The sequence below is a fragment of the Triticum urartu genome, chromosome 3A (genome assembly GCF_056163025.1).
Source record: "Triticum urartu cultivar PI428250 chromosome 3A, HENAU_Tu73, whole genome shotgun sequence".
Taxonomy (NCBI): domain Eukaryota; kingdom Viridiplantae; phylum Streptophyta; class Magnoliopsida; order Poales; family Poaceae; genus Triticum; species Triticum urartu.
Window position 1 is genome coordinate 78845729 of NC_141875.1, and position 11776 is coordinate 78857504.

At 47.0% G+C, this 11776-nt stretch overlaps 1 pseudogene; it reads right to left on the reverse strand.

Annotated features, from left to right (window-relative positions):
• Positions 1-210: 210 nt before the first annotated feature.
• Positions 211-1881, reverse strand: LOC147978667 (uncharacterized; annotated as a pseudogene).
• Positions 1882-11776: the final 9895 nt, after the last annotated feature.

Sequence of the window (11776 nt, forward strand, 5' to 3'; positions counted from 1 at the left end):
CTTCCCCTGCTCTAGTTGGTCCAGCCTCCCCTGCTCCTTGGGATCTTCAGCGCCCACCTTGTCGTTCGCCCGTGGGGCACCCATGGTATCTCTCGGGTTTTGCGCACCAATCACCTCTCACCTCGCCTGATCTGAGGGCTGGACCAGGCGCTGCAGCCGCACAGCTGGCTCAACGGTCATCTCCACATGCTGCTGCATGATCTCCTCCCGCTATGGCCCAGCGGCCAATTCGCGCCCGTCCGCCAAAGCCACTTGTCCGCCCCTGTCCGCGCCATCCATGTTCAAACCTGGCTCGAGAACCTTCCCGCTCGAATCCCCATGTGCCTGTTGACCCGAAAGACAGTTAAATTGCCTGACTGCAACCCTATCCTGAAGCCTTCCCGGTGGCCCACCATGCAGAATGATTGGGGCGGGGTCCATGGGGGGTAGGCACCAATCCGACCCCATGATGGCCATCCCAGCAGCATGGCCGCCACTGCCGCCGCCGCGGGAGGCCTGGCCCTGCCCGCGGCCGTGCACATCCCTAACACCAAACTGCCAAACCCGTTGCTGAGGCCTTGTGCCACCACCGCCATCATGGAAATCATCCGGTGAACCTGGCAAACCACTCTGTCCACTGTCGGAGGAGCTTCACGAGAACCACGAATCCCTAGCCTCTCTGAAATCAGCCACCGCATCGACATGGATGAGGATCTTGTATTGCAACAATGGGGGCGGGATCCCGGAACCTGGCTCTGGGATGACAAGATAGCGCAACATCGGGATCTCCTCCGGGTTCGTAGTCCACGCCATGAGCTTGAAGGCTGACAGATAAGCTCTGGAACTTGACTCTGGCGCGACCGAGTCCACATTGCACGCCGTACCCAGCAACTTCTCTACCATCGCCCGATCCCACGCGTGTGGCGGTATCCCCTCCATGACGATCCAAACCTTGAAACCCATGGTCGAGAAGACCACCTGCGACTGCCAGTTCCATGACTTGACGAACAGCCTGTCTCCCTCCCATTCCACCGCTGGGCACGACGCCACCCTATTCCTAAGCTCCGCCGTAGCAAAAACCACCATGAAATCCTCCGGCCGGTAGGGGTGCACCGAAACGTGATCCGCCGCGATGTCGAGCATCCCCGCCAGGATCTCCAGCACCCTCTGTGGCGAGAGGCTCCTCTGAGCACCCCCAACATAGGCAACCATTGCGAAGCGTAGCCGATGCTCCAAGTCCTCCATGTACTGCGAGCGCCGCACTACACAAATCTTCGACGCGCCGTCCTCCGCGTCTAGCGCGACCTGGAGCCGCGCGGGGGGCGGGGGGGGGGAGCCGTGGCCATGCCATCTCGCTAGCAGAGCACAGGGAGGGGGGGGCAACGGCGAAGGTGGGAGGGGAGCCCGAGCCACCGGGCGGTCAGGACTGGCCCGCGGGGAAGAGTGGCGAGCCACCTTGGCAATCACTTCGCGCCGGAGCTCATCAGCCGAAGAGGGGCTCCTAGGTCGCTTGCAGTCATGGGATCCATGGCCGGGCCAGCCACACCTGATGCAGACCTCCTGGTTGGTGCAGTCGCGCCGGAAGTGGCCCTTCTCAAGGCACCTGAAGCACTTATCTCGCATCTCTGGGATCATCTCCACCGGCGGCGGCGACGGCTCGCCCCGCCTGGCTGAAGAAGCCCCCGCCCGGTCACCCTGGCCATGGCGGAGATGCCAGAGCTCCTTCTTGGTGGGGGGTGGCCGCTCCCAGCCCGCAGCAGGGGGCTCCAGGCGTGGCGCAGACTCCACCGCCGGCTGGAGGTCAGACTCGGCCGAGCCCTCCGAGATCCCCAACCCAGAGAAAACCGGCCTCTCCCCCTCTGGCCTGAACAGGGAGGAAACGGATCTGGGGCTGGCAGCCATGGTCGCGCAAGGAAGCAGCGGTGGAAGAGGACTGGGTGGCCGGGATGGTCGGAGTGGCATGAACTGGGAACACAGACACGCGGTGGACACCGACGCCGGAGTAGCGCACGGCGGTGGGAAGGGCTCTTGCTCTCGCTACCTAAGAAAAGGTCAATATGTAGCAACATTGTGAGTAGATGAATTACGAGGACTAACACATGGCAAGATAGCATTTTGACAGTTAGTAGTGCTAGTATCCACATGAGGCTCACTAGGTGTTACCTTAGTAATCATAGCCTCATGAGCTATCTTTAGCACATTATGGGATACTATAAGATCATCATCAGAGCTTGTGAGATTTACATGACTTTCTTCCAATTACCTTAGTAATCATAGCCTCATGAGCTATCTTTAGCACATTATGGAATACTAGAAGATCATCATGATATCTTGTGAGCTTTACATGACTTTCTTCCAATTTCCCATAATTTCTAGATAGCAACTCAAGTTGATACCTTAGCTCAACATTCTCCTTCAAAATGGATACTTCACAAGAGATAGAGTTAGTAGCACAAGTATCATCATTAACAACAAGAGGAGAAGGCAACTTGGCAAGCTCTTTTAAATATGAAGCTTTAAGTTGTGCATGAGACTCGGTGAGTCCGATGAGCTAACTCTTAATGACCCTTGAGCCATTTTTGAGGTGCTCAAAATCCTCAAGTAGTTTGGCATGTGCAACTTCAAGCTTATCATTTTTAGTTTTGAAATCATTGTCCACATCAAGGGATCTATCACAGGATTCCTTTATTCTAGATAGTTCTAGAGCAAAAGTCTCCTCAAGAGATTCTTTGGTGGTTTGTTCAAGATCAAGAGCTTGAGAGAGGTCCGGGATCTCATTGGCGTAGTCACGCTCATGATCTTCCATTTTATCAATGGTGACCTCATGCTCCTCGAGATGAGATTCCAACTCCTCAATGTATTTCTTGCCCTCAATGGAAATAGACATGATTTCCATGAAGTTGGAACGAGCAATTATATTTTTTTGAAGAGCATTGAAAATCATTTTCCCCTTAATTTTTAAGGAAGCAACATTATCATCCCCGTCATTGCTATCAACATCATCACCATTCTTATCATCATCACAAGATATATTGGGATTCAAAGTGGAAGATACCTTTGAAGCCTTAGCCATAAGGAAAAAGTGAGAAACAACATATGATGATGTGGGATCCCTTGAGACACCATTCAAGACCACATCTTGTTCCATGGGGTGTTGGGTTTCCTCTACATTGTTAGCACAACAACTCGAGGACATAGTGGCAATTTTATCATGGTAACAAGACATAGCAAGCATATCATCATGAGATTTAGTCAAGCAATTTACACATGATATGCAAGGAATATCAACACAAGAATGTGAAACATTTGGAGTGCTCGAAGTGTTAAAGTCCAAAGATGAAGCATTGCAATAAGATAGTGATGTAGGATCATCAATAATAAGACCACTATCATCATTGCAATGAATACCACCACTCACCATATCATTACCTTGAGGAAATACGCATGTAGGTGAAGTAGAAGAATTTGAGAAGACAACACGACTGGAGGTGGAGGGAGAACAATCATCCTCACAAAACTTGGACACACCATATTTATCTTGAAGCTTTGTCCACAACTCATGAGAATCCCGAAACGGCATGAGTTGAAAAATAACTACATTGCTCAAAGCATCAAAAAACACATTAGAGGCTTGAGCATTGAGATAAGAGTTTTTCTCATCCTCTATAGATAATCTTTGAGGATCTTTTGGAGGACAAAAACCCATATCTACAATTCGCTCTAAATTTGGGTCCATGACCCTAAAGATATTAAGCATGCGAATAACCCAAACATCAAAATTTGTGCCATTGAAACTAAGAGGGTCAGAGAATCCTAATGCTCTAGTCGACATCTTTACTCTCTAGGCGATTAATCCTAACACTGAGAGACGAGGCTCTGATAACAATTGAAAGATCATGGATGTTGTCTAGAGGGGGGGGGTGAATAGGCGCTTTAAAATAATTGCGGTTTAGGCTTGAACAAATGCGGAATAAAACTAGCATTTAATTTGTCAAGCACAAAATCTAAATCGACTAGGATCACCTATGTGCACCAACAACTTACACTAAGCAAAATAAACAACTTAGTGATAGCAAGATATATAACATGTCATACTATGGCTATCAAGTAAAGTGCATAAGTAGAGGGCTCGGGTAAGAGATAACTGAGGCACGCAGATGTATCCCGAAGTTCACACCCTTGCGGATGCAAATCTCCGTTTGAAGCGGTGTGGAGGCACAATGCTCCCCAAGAAGCCACTAGGGTCACCGTAATCTCCTCACGCCCTCGCACAATGCAAGATGCCGTGATTCCACTAAGGGACCCTTGAGGGCGGTCACCGAACCTGTACAAATGGAAACCCTTGGGGGCGGTCTTGAATCCGTAGACTTTGGCAACCCTTGGGGCGGTCACCGAACCCGTACACTTTGACAACCCTTGGGGGCGGTCACTGGAACTCGTACAAATTGCTCGGGGCAATACCCACAAGTTAATTAATTGGAGACCTCGAATGTTGTCCCAGAGCTTTCCACCACAATGATTGGGCTCCGCGACACCACCAGCCATCTAGGGCGCCAAGGCACCCAAGAGGTACAAGCCCTAGGGCACCAAGCACCCAAGAGTAACAAGCTACTCAACTTCACTTCCACGTATCACCATGGAGAACTCAAACCGATGCACTAAATGCAATGGCAAGGGCACACGGAGTGCCCATGTCCCTCACTCTCAAATCCCACCAAAGCAACGAAAGCTATGGAGGAATATGAGAGGAAGAACAAGAAGGAGAACACCAAGAAATCGAAGATCTAGATCCAAGGGGTTCCCCTCACATAGAGGAGAAAGTGATTGGTGGAAATGTGGATCTAGATCTCCTCTCTCTTTCCCTCAAGAACTAGCAAGAATCATTGGAGGGATTGAGAGTTAGCAAGCTCGAAGAAAGTCAACAATGGGGGAAGAACACGAGCTCAAAGGATAAGGTTCAATGGAGGAAGAAGACCCCCATTTATAGGCACTCCCGAATCCACCCGTTATGTGCTCAGCCCGCACACAAGCGACACTACCGCTCAGAGGAGCGGTACTACTGCCCGGGTGGTAGTGCATGTAGTGCAGTGCAATGGTGCAAGACCATGAGCCGGTTGTTCCGCCAGAGTGGTACTACCGCTCGCCCCAGTGGTACTACTGCTGGGGTCACGACACAGGGCACTAAGGAGGTAGAGCAAAGCAGGGGGCAAGGCAGAGCCACATTAGCGGCACTACCGCTGGAGCCAGTGGTACTACCACCTACAGGAGGTAGCGTTGCCCACCCACAGCCGCTCTACAACCGCTGAGAATGCACAACGTCCAGAAAGGGAAGCGGTAGTGCAGGGGCGGTACTACCGCTCGTGCTACCATTCCACTGCCACACAAGCTGACACGAAAAAGTCGCATTCCCGAAAGCAACTGTATCACGCGCGACACTGCCCCACGGCACCGCTGCCCATAAGAGGTACTACTGCGCAACTAAGTGGTACTACCGCTTGGGGTGCTAGAATGAAGCCCCAAGCAAAACAGATGGGAACAATAAAACCTGAACTGCCATAACTTCTACAAATGAGCTCCTAATTGAGAAAACTCAAGCTTGTTGGATAGATGACGATGAGTACTATCCAAACAGTGAGAAGAGGTAGTAGAAAAATATCAATGATATAGAGATGTGAAACCTCTATGAATGAAGAACCGACAAAAACTCCAACATTGAAAACATCATAGAAGATGCATATGAACTCCGTTTTCGATGAACTAGAACTTGTCATGAAGATGACCAAAAGCTCCAAATCTCACAAGGAGAAAAAACAAACAAGAACCAAGAAATATGATGCCAAGGATGCAATGGTTTGAGCTCTTTACGAACGACGCAGTCAAGCTACTCACTTGAGAGCCCCCCTTGATAGTATGACAATCGATCCTATAACCCGGTCTCTCAACTAACACCATGAGACTGGTAAAATAGAAAACCTATAAAGGGCAAACCTTTGCCTTGAGCATAATCCACTTGAGCTAGATGATGATGATCTTGTCCTCCTCAAGATGGACCACCTTTCTTGATTGTGTTGGCTCGGTGAAGACTAGTAGATTGCTCCCCTATACTCCACTATGGCTGAGCCACTCTTCGACACATCTTCACAAGTCCATTGTCACCACAATGGATGGCAAGCTTCGAGGACGTGATTTCTCCATGATGTTCCACTTGAACTTGCACAACACAACCTAACCCTGCATAGAACTCTCACGTAGACCATGGGTTAGTACACAAAGCGTACGGACAATGCTTACCATACAATGGGACCACTTGATCCCTTTCGCTGCATCTTCTATGCTTTGCGTGTTAATCAACTTGATTCACACTTTGACTTAGTCTTGATCAACCTTGTATCATGTCTTCTACATGACTAGTCTTTGGATAATTCCTTGAATAACACCTTGGTCATCCCATAAACTCCTTGAAACCAACACATGGATTTCAAGAAATGCCTATGGACAAATCCTTCAAATATAACTCAAGGCAACCATCAATCCATAGAGAATGTAATCAATTACCAAAACCACACATGGGGGGCACCATTCTCTTTCATCCTTATTACCATAGTCACAATCACATTTACTGGGCTTACCGCCGTGACGGTGGAAACTACACTGCGCCCAGCAAGTATCAACAAAACCTCGAAGAGCTGTCTGCCACGTTGCCTGAGGCAACCTCCTCTTCCCCTCTTTGTTCTACACGCAGATAGTTGGTTCCAGCCAGGACTGAACATATGCTCTGACAAGATGTCATGGTGACACTAAGGCCTATGACTCAAGAGATGTCTAACTCAGGCCTTCCAGGATGCCCGGGTTGTGTGCACATTTAGGAAGAGTGTTTCTATCTACTATGACGTGTGTAGTCTTGGGTTTGTTGAGAGGAACATCATATTTCATTATGGAGATTTGTAAACAACCTTTAGGATGGATGGTACCTAGGTCCCTGCCCAGTGCAAAGCATTTGAAAAGGCTGCTAGTGAATTTCCCGCTGATGTGACATATCCTTCAGGATTTTTTGTTGGGCTAGGGGGGGGGGCAATAGCCCCCTTAGCTATACACATAGCTCCGCCATGGTATGGTGCATTTATCGGTTGGAACAATATCGATTCTTCAAGGCTTTGGACGGTGAGTTAAGCATGAGACACGGAATTTATTACTCTTTTTACATCATATTTTTCCTCGGGTTACGTGTCAACTACATACAGGAGGACAGGAGACTCTTTGGATTGTGCTGGACGTAGCGGGAGGTGTAGTGATACTGACAATCATCTTATTGCTACTTTGGTGGTGGTTTCCGGTACAACTTTCTTCCTGATTCTTGAAATTATCAATGCTTCATTCTTCCTATTTGCATACGCTAGATATTGCTTGTCTTGATAATTTGTTTTCCTATAAAATGCCTATGCATAGGAAGTATGTTACACTTAAATGTGTTTGTCACATGTTATATGATTATCTCTTTGTGCTTCAATTCTTATCTTTTACGTGAGCATCATAAAAATCTCAAAGCCTATCTCATGTTGATAGCATTGAATAAACATACCCGTGGAATATTTCAGAAATATTTATACAATGTGAGAAGAATCTTCATGTAATTTAGGAAAAAAATGTTTTGTACCCTTCAAAGAAATGTTCATGCATTTCAAGAAATGTTCCTCATTTTTTTAAATGTTTATACAATGTAAAAAACGTTGGTGTACTTTTAAAAAGTATTTGGTGGCATTCACAATGTGTTCTTGACTTTAAAAAGAAATGCTTATGCATTTCAAGAATATGTTCGTGGCATTTATAAAATCTGTTTGTACAATGTAAATGTTCACGTAGTTCAAAGAAATGTGTAACATTAAAAATATATTCCATGTTTATTTAAAAATATTTAATATTTATATGATTTTTTTTTCAAATATGTATGTGAAATATTTAACATTTCAATAAGGACAACTTTGGGAGCTGTCTGCATGTCAAACAACCGCTGAAACGATTGCGCGCGGTCGTTCGGAATGCTTTTGTACTCCTTTGGTAAAATGGCCATCAAATCTTCATACCAACTCAGAATTTTACATTCTTTGGTTCGTTGGATTTGTATGATTGATGCCGATCCATTTCTGTTCTTAGATGTTGGTTTGGAGCACTTTTGAAAAATGATTTTTTACCTTCGAAATGGCTAAGTGTAACCCCTGGCTGACTCCGTATCAACCCCATCCTTGGTCCTTTCATCGTGCTTGGTCCTAGGTTTCTCCAAACACCTGTAGATACAAGAAAACAAAGAAAACTAATAAAAACGAACTAAAATACTAAATCTGCAATGCTCACAAGGATATGTGCAAAAACAGGTAAACATGCATAAATGGACAACTATTTGGTTCAATGGGACGTAATATATAAAGAGAACATGCAAAAAATGAGCTCTAAAAATGCGTAAAATACAGAGCCATCAACCAACTAGGTTAGTACCCCTTAGTCTAGGACACCGTCAGTAGCCCCTGAACTTATCTTCAGAGCCAGGGACAATAATCTTGTTTGGACTAATGTCTTCGCCTTGACAGGCGAGTTCCTTTCTCTAGGCAGTTTTCATGTAAACCCGAGCTCCTCTTTACTTAAGGCAATCAACGAGCCTCCCTATAACAGGACCGATTGCCGACCCCATGTTTTAAAGGTCATACTTCGACATAAAAAATCTTGAGATAACTTAGCCTTGCAAGCTTGCCGCATAGGTGTAAACAATGTTTTGGCCCGACAGCTTTTACCGAACCATCACTACCCACGATGCTTAAGCGAGCGAGTTATTGTAGCTTGAACCATGGCCCGCGGTGGCCCTCTCATTGGCACATCTCATCAAGGCGGAGATTGTGCTCCGTATTTTGGGGGATATCATCAAGGATTTATTTCACCCCATGCATGTATAATGACACCAAGGATTGGAACGTGGTGATTCATCCGACGCAGTAAAAGGGACCTTTAGTCTTTCACTAACATATAAAGGCAAGGGGCGGAAACCCCACTTCCTCCCATGCTTCCATCCTGTGCCATTGCTCAAAGCCTCTAGAGCTCTAGCGCCCCAGATCCATTCCCAAAACTTCCCAGCCTTCATCCAGTACCTACATCTTCCCACAAGCGATGGCTGATGCCAACCTGAAGGGCAAGTGGGTGGCCTCTCCCATCACAAAGGGCACCATCCAAGAGCTCCGAACTATGGGGTACATCCTCACCGGCCGCCTGCCGGGCTCTAAATCCCAACCAGCGCAACCCCACTCCCAAGTCAGGGGAGAGGGTGATCTTTGTTCCCCACCTCATCCAAGGCCTGGGGCTCCCCCTACACCCCTTCGCGTGAGGGGTTCTCTATTATTATGGGCTGGTTTTTCATCATCCAGCCCCAAACTCTATTTTGCATCTCGCGGCATTCATCACCGTATGTGAGGCCTTCCTACGCATCGAGCCGCACTTCGGCTTATCGCTTAAGATATTCAACATCAAGCCGAAGAGTAGCGACACCCAATTAGCCGAATGTGGCGGGACCATGATCAACAAGCTCCAGAAGGTCACCTGGCTAGAAGGAACCTTCGTGGACACGATACGTCTCCAACATATCTATAATTTTGATTGTTCCATGCTGTTATATTATCATTCTTGGATGTTTTACAATCATTTTATAGTCATTTTTTGGTACTAACCTATTGACATAGTGCCAAGTGCCAGTTGCTGTTTTTTACATCAAAGGAAATCAATACCAAATGGAGTCCAAATGCAGCAAAAAAATTTGTAGATTTTTTGGACCATAAGACATCTAATGGGCCAGAGAAGCACCTGGGGGGTGCTCCGAGGGGATCACAACCCACCAGGGCGCGCCTGGAGGCCCAGGCGGGCCCTGGTGGGTTGTGCCCACCTCGGTTGCCTCCCGAACCGCCTCTTTACTCTATAAATACCTCAATATTCCATAAACCCTAGGGGAGTCGACGAAAATCAATTCCAGCCACCGCAAGTTCCAGAACCACCAGATCCAATCTAGACACCATCATGGAGGGGTTCATCATGTCCATTGGTGCCTCTCCGATGATGCGTGAGTAGTTCTTTGTAGACCTATGGGTCCGTAGTTAGTATGTAGATGGCTTCCTCTCTCTCTCTCTCTCTTTTGATTCTCAATACAATGGTCTCTTGGAGATCCATATGATCTAACTCTTTTTGTGGTGTGTTTGTTGGGATACGATGAACTTTGAGTTTATGATCAGATCTATCTTTTTATCCATGAAAGTTATTTGAGTCTTCTTTGATCTCTTATATGCATGATTGCTTATAGCCTCGTATTTCTTCTCCAATATTTGGGTTTTGTTTGGCCAACTTGATCTACTTATCTTGCAATGGGAAGAGCTGCTTTGTGATGGGTTCGATCTTACGGTGATTGATCCCAGTGACAGAAGGGGAACCAGCACGTATGTATCGTTGCTATTAAGGATAACAAGATGGGGTCTATTTCTACATAAATAGATCGTGTCTACATCATGTCATCGTTCTTATTGCATTACTCCGTTTTTTCATGAACTTAATACACTAGATGCATGCTGGATAGCGGTCGATGTGTGGAGTAATAGTAGTAGATGCAGGCAAGAGTCAGTCTACTAATCTTGGACATGATGCTTATATAATGATCATTGCCTGGATATCGTCATGATTATTTGAAGTTCTATCAATTGCCCAACAGTAATTTGTTCACCCACCGTTTTCTATTTTTCTCGAGAGAAGCCACTAGTGAAACCTACGACCCCCGGGTCTCTTCTTTATTATATTTGCCGTTGCGATCTATTTTCCTTTGCTTTTATTTTCAGATCTATTAAACCAAAAATAAAAAATACCTTGTTGCACTTTATTTTATTTGGTGTTCGATCTATCAAATTATTACAACTTTCTCACATCCGTTTGCCAATTTCTGGCACCGTTACCCGAAAGGGATTGACAACCTCTTTTACACGTCGGGTTGCGAGTATTTGTTATTTGTGTGCAGGTGCCGTTCACGTAGTGTTGCGTGGTTCTCCTACTGGTTAGATAACCTTGGTCTCATCACTGAGGGAAATACCTACCGTCGCTGTGCCGCACCATCCCTTCCTCTTTGGGGAAATACCGACGTAGTTCTAGCAGACATCAGGACACAATAAAAACGTGGCCGCGAGAGTGGTTTTACGTCACCGAGCTGCCTACTGAAGGCCAGATGGGAATTCTGGCTTTCTCGGCCGGGCCTCCGTGGAGGCTTGTCTCCTAATTGAAGAAAGGCTTGGATTGGGGCAATCCGGAGGAGGTGAAGGTGCTTCACAAGAAGATCCAGCCCTTGGATGACAAGGGCATCAAGCTAGTGGAAGTGATTGACGTGATGCTCCATCGCCGCATCCTCCCCCTCCAACTCCGGGCAAGTCTGACGTGGTTTTATAAGCCTAAGGATGCAGCAACAGTGCAGAACTTTTTGTGCACCAATTTGGACGGGATGTGGACGATGCTTTTTAAGCCATCCCAGAATGAGTTCCCCGCGGAAGGGCCAGACTGCGGCCTCGACGCCAAGAACGGCCAAACCAAGGTAATAGTAGCTTTACTTATGCCTATTTACTTTCGATTTCCTCACTCATACTGACAATGCTCGCCCTTTCATTTCCACAAATGGCTTGCTAGGATGCAGAAGATAAAGTGCCCGACACCATTGCCCGAGGAGGACCCGACTCCTCAGCTTGAGGCTCTTTTGGCCGAGGCACATTACATGGTCCCGACCAAGGAAAAGAAG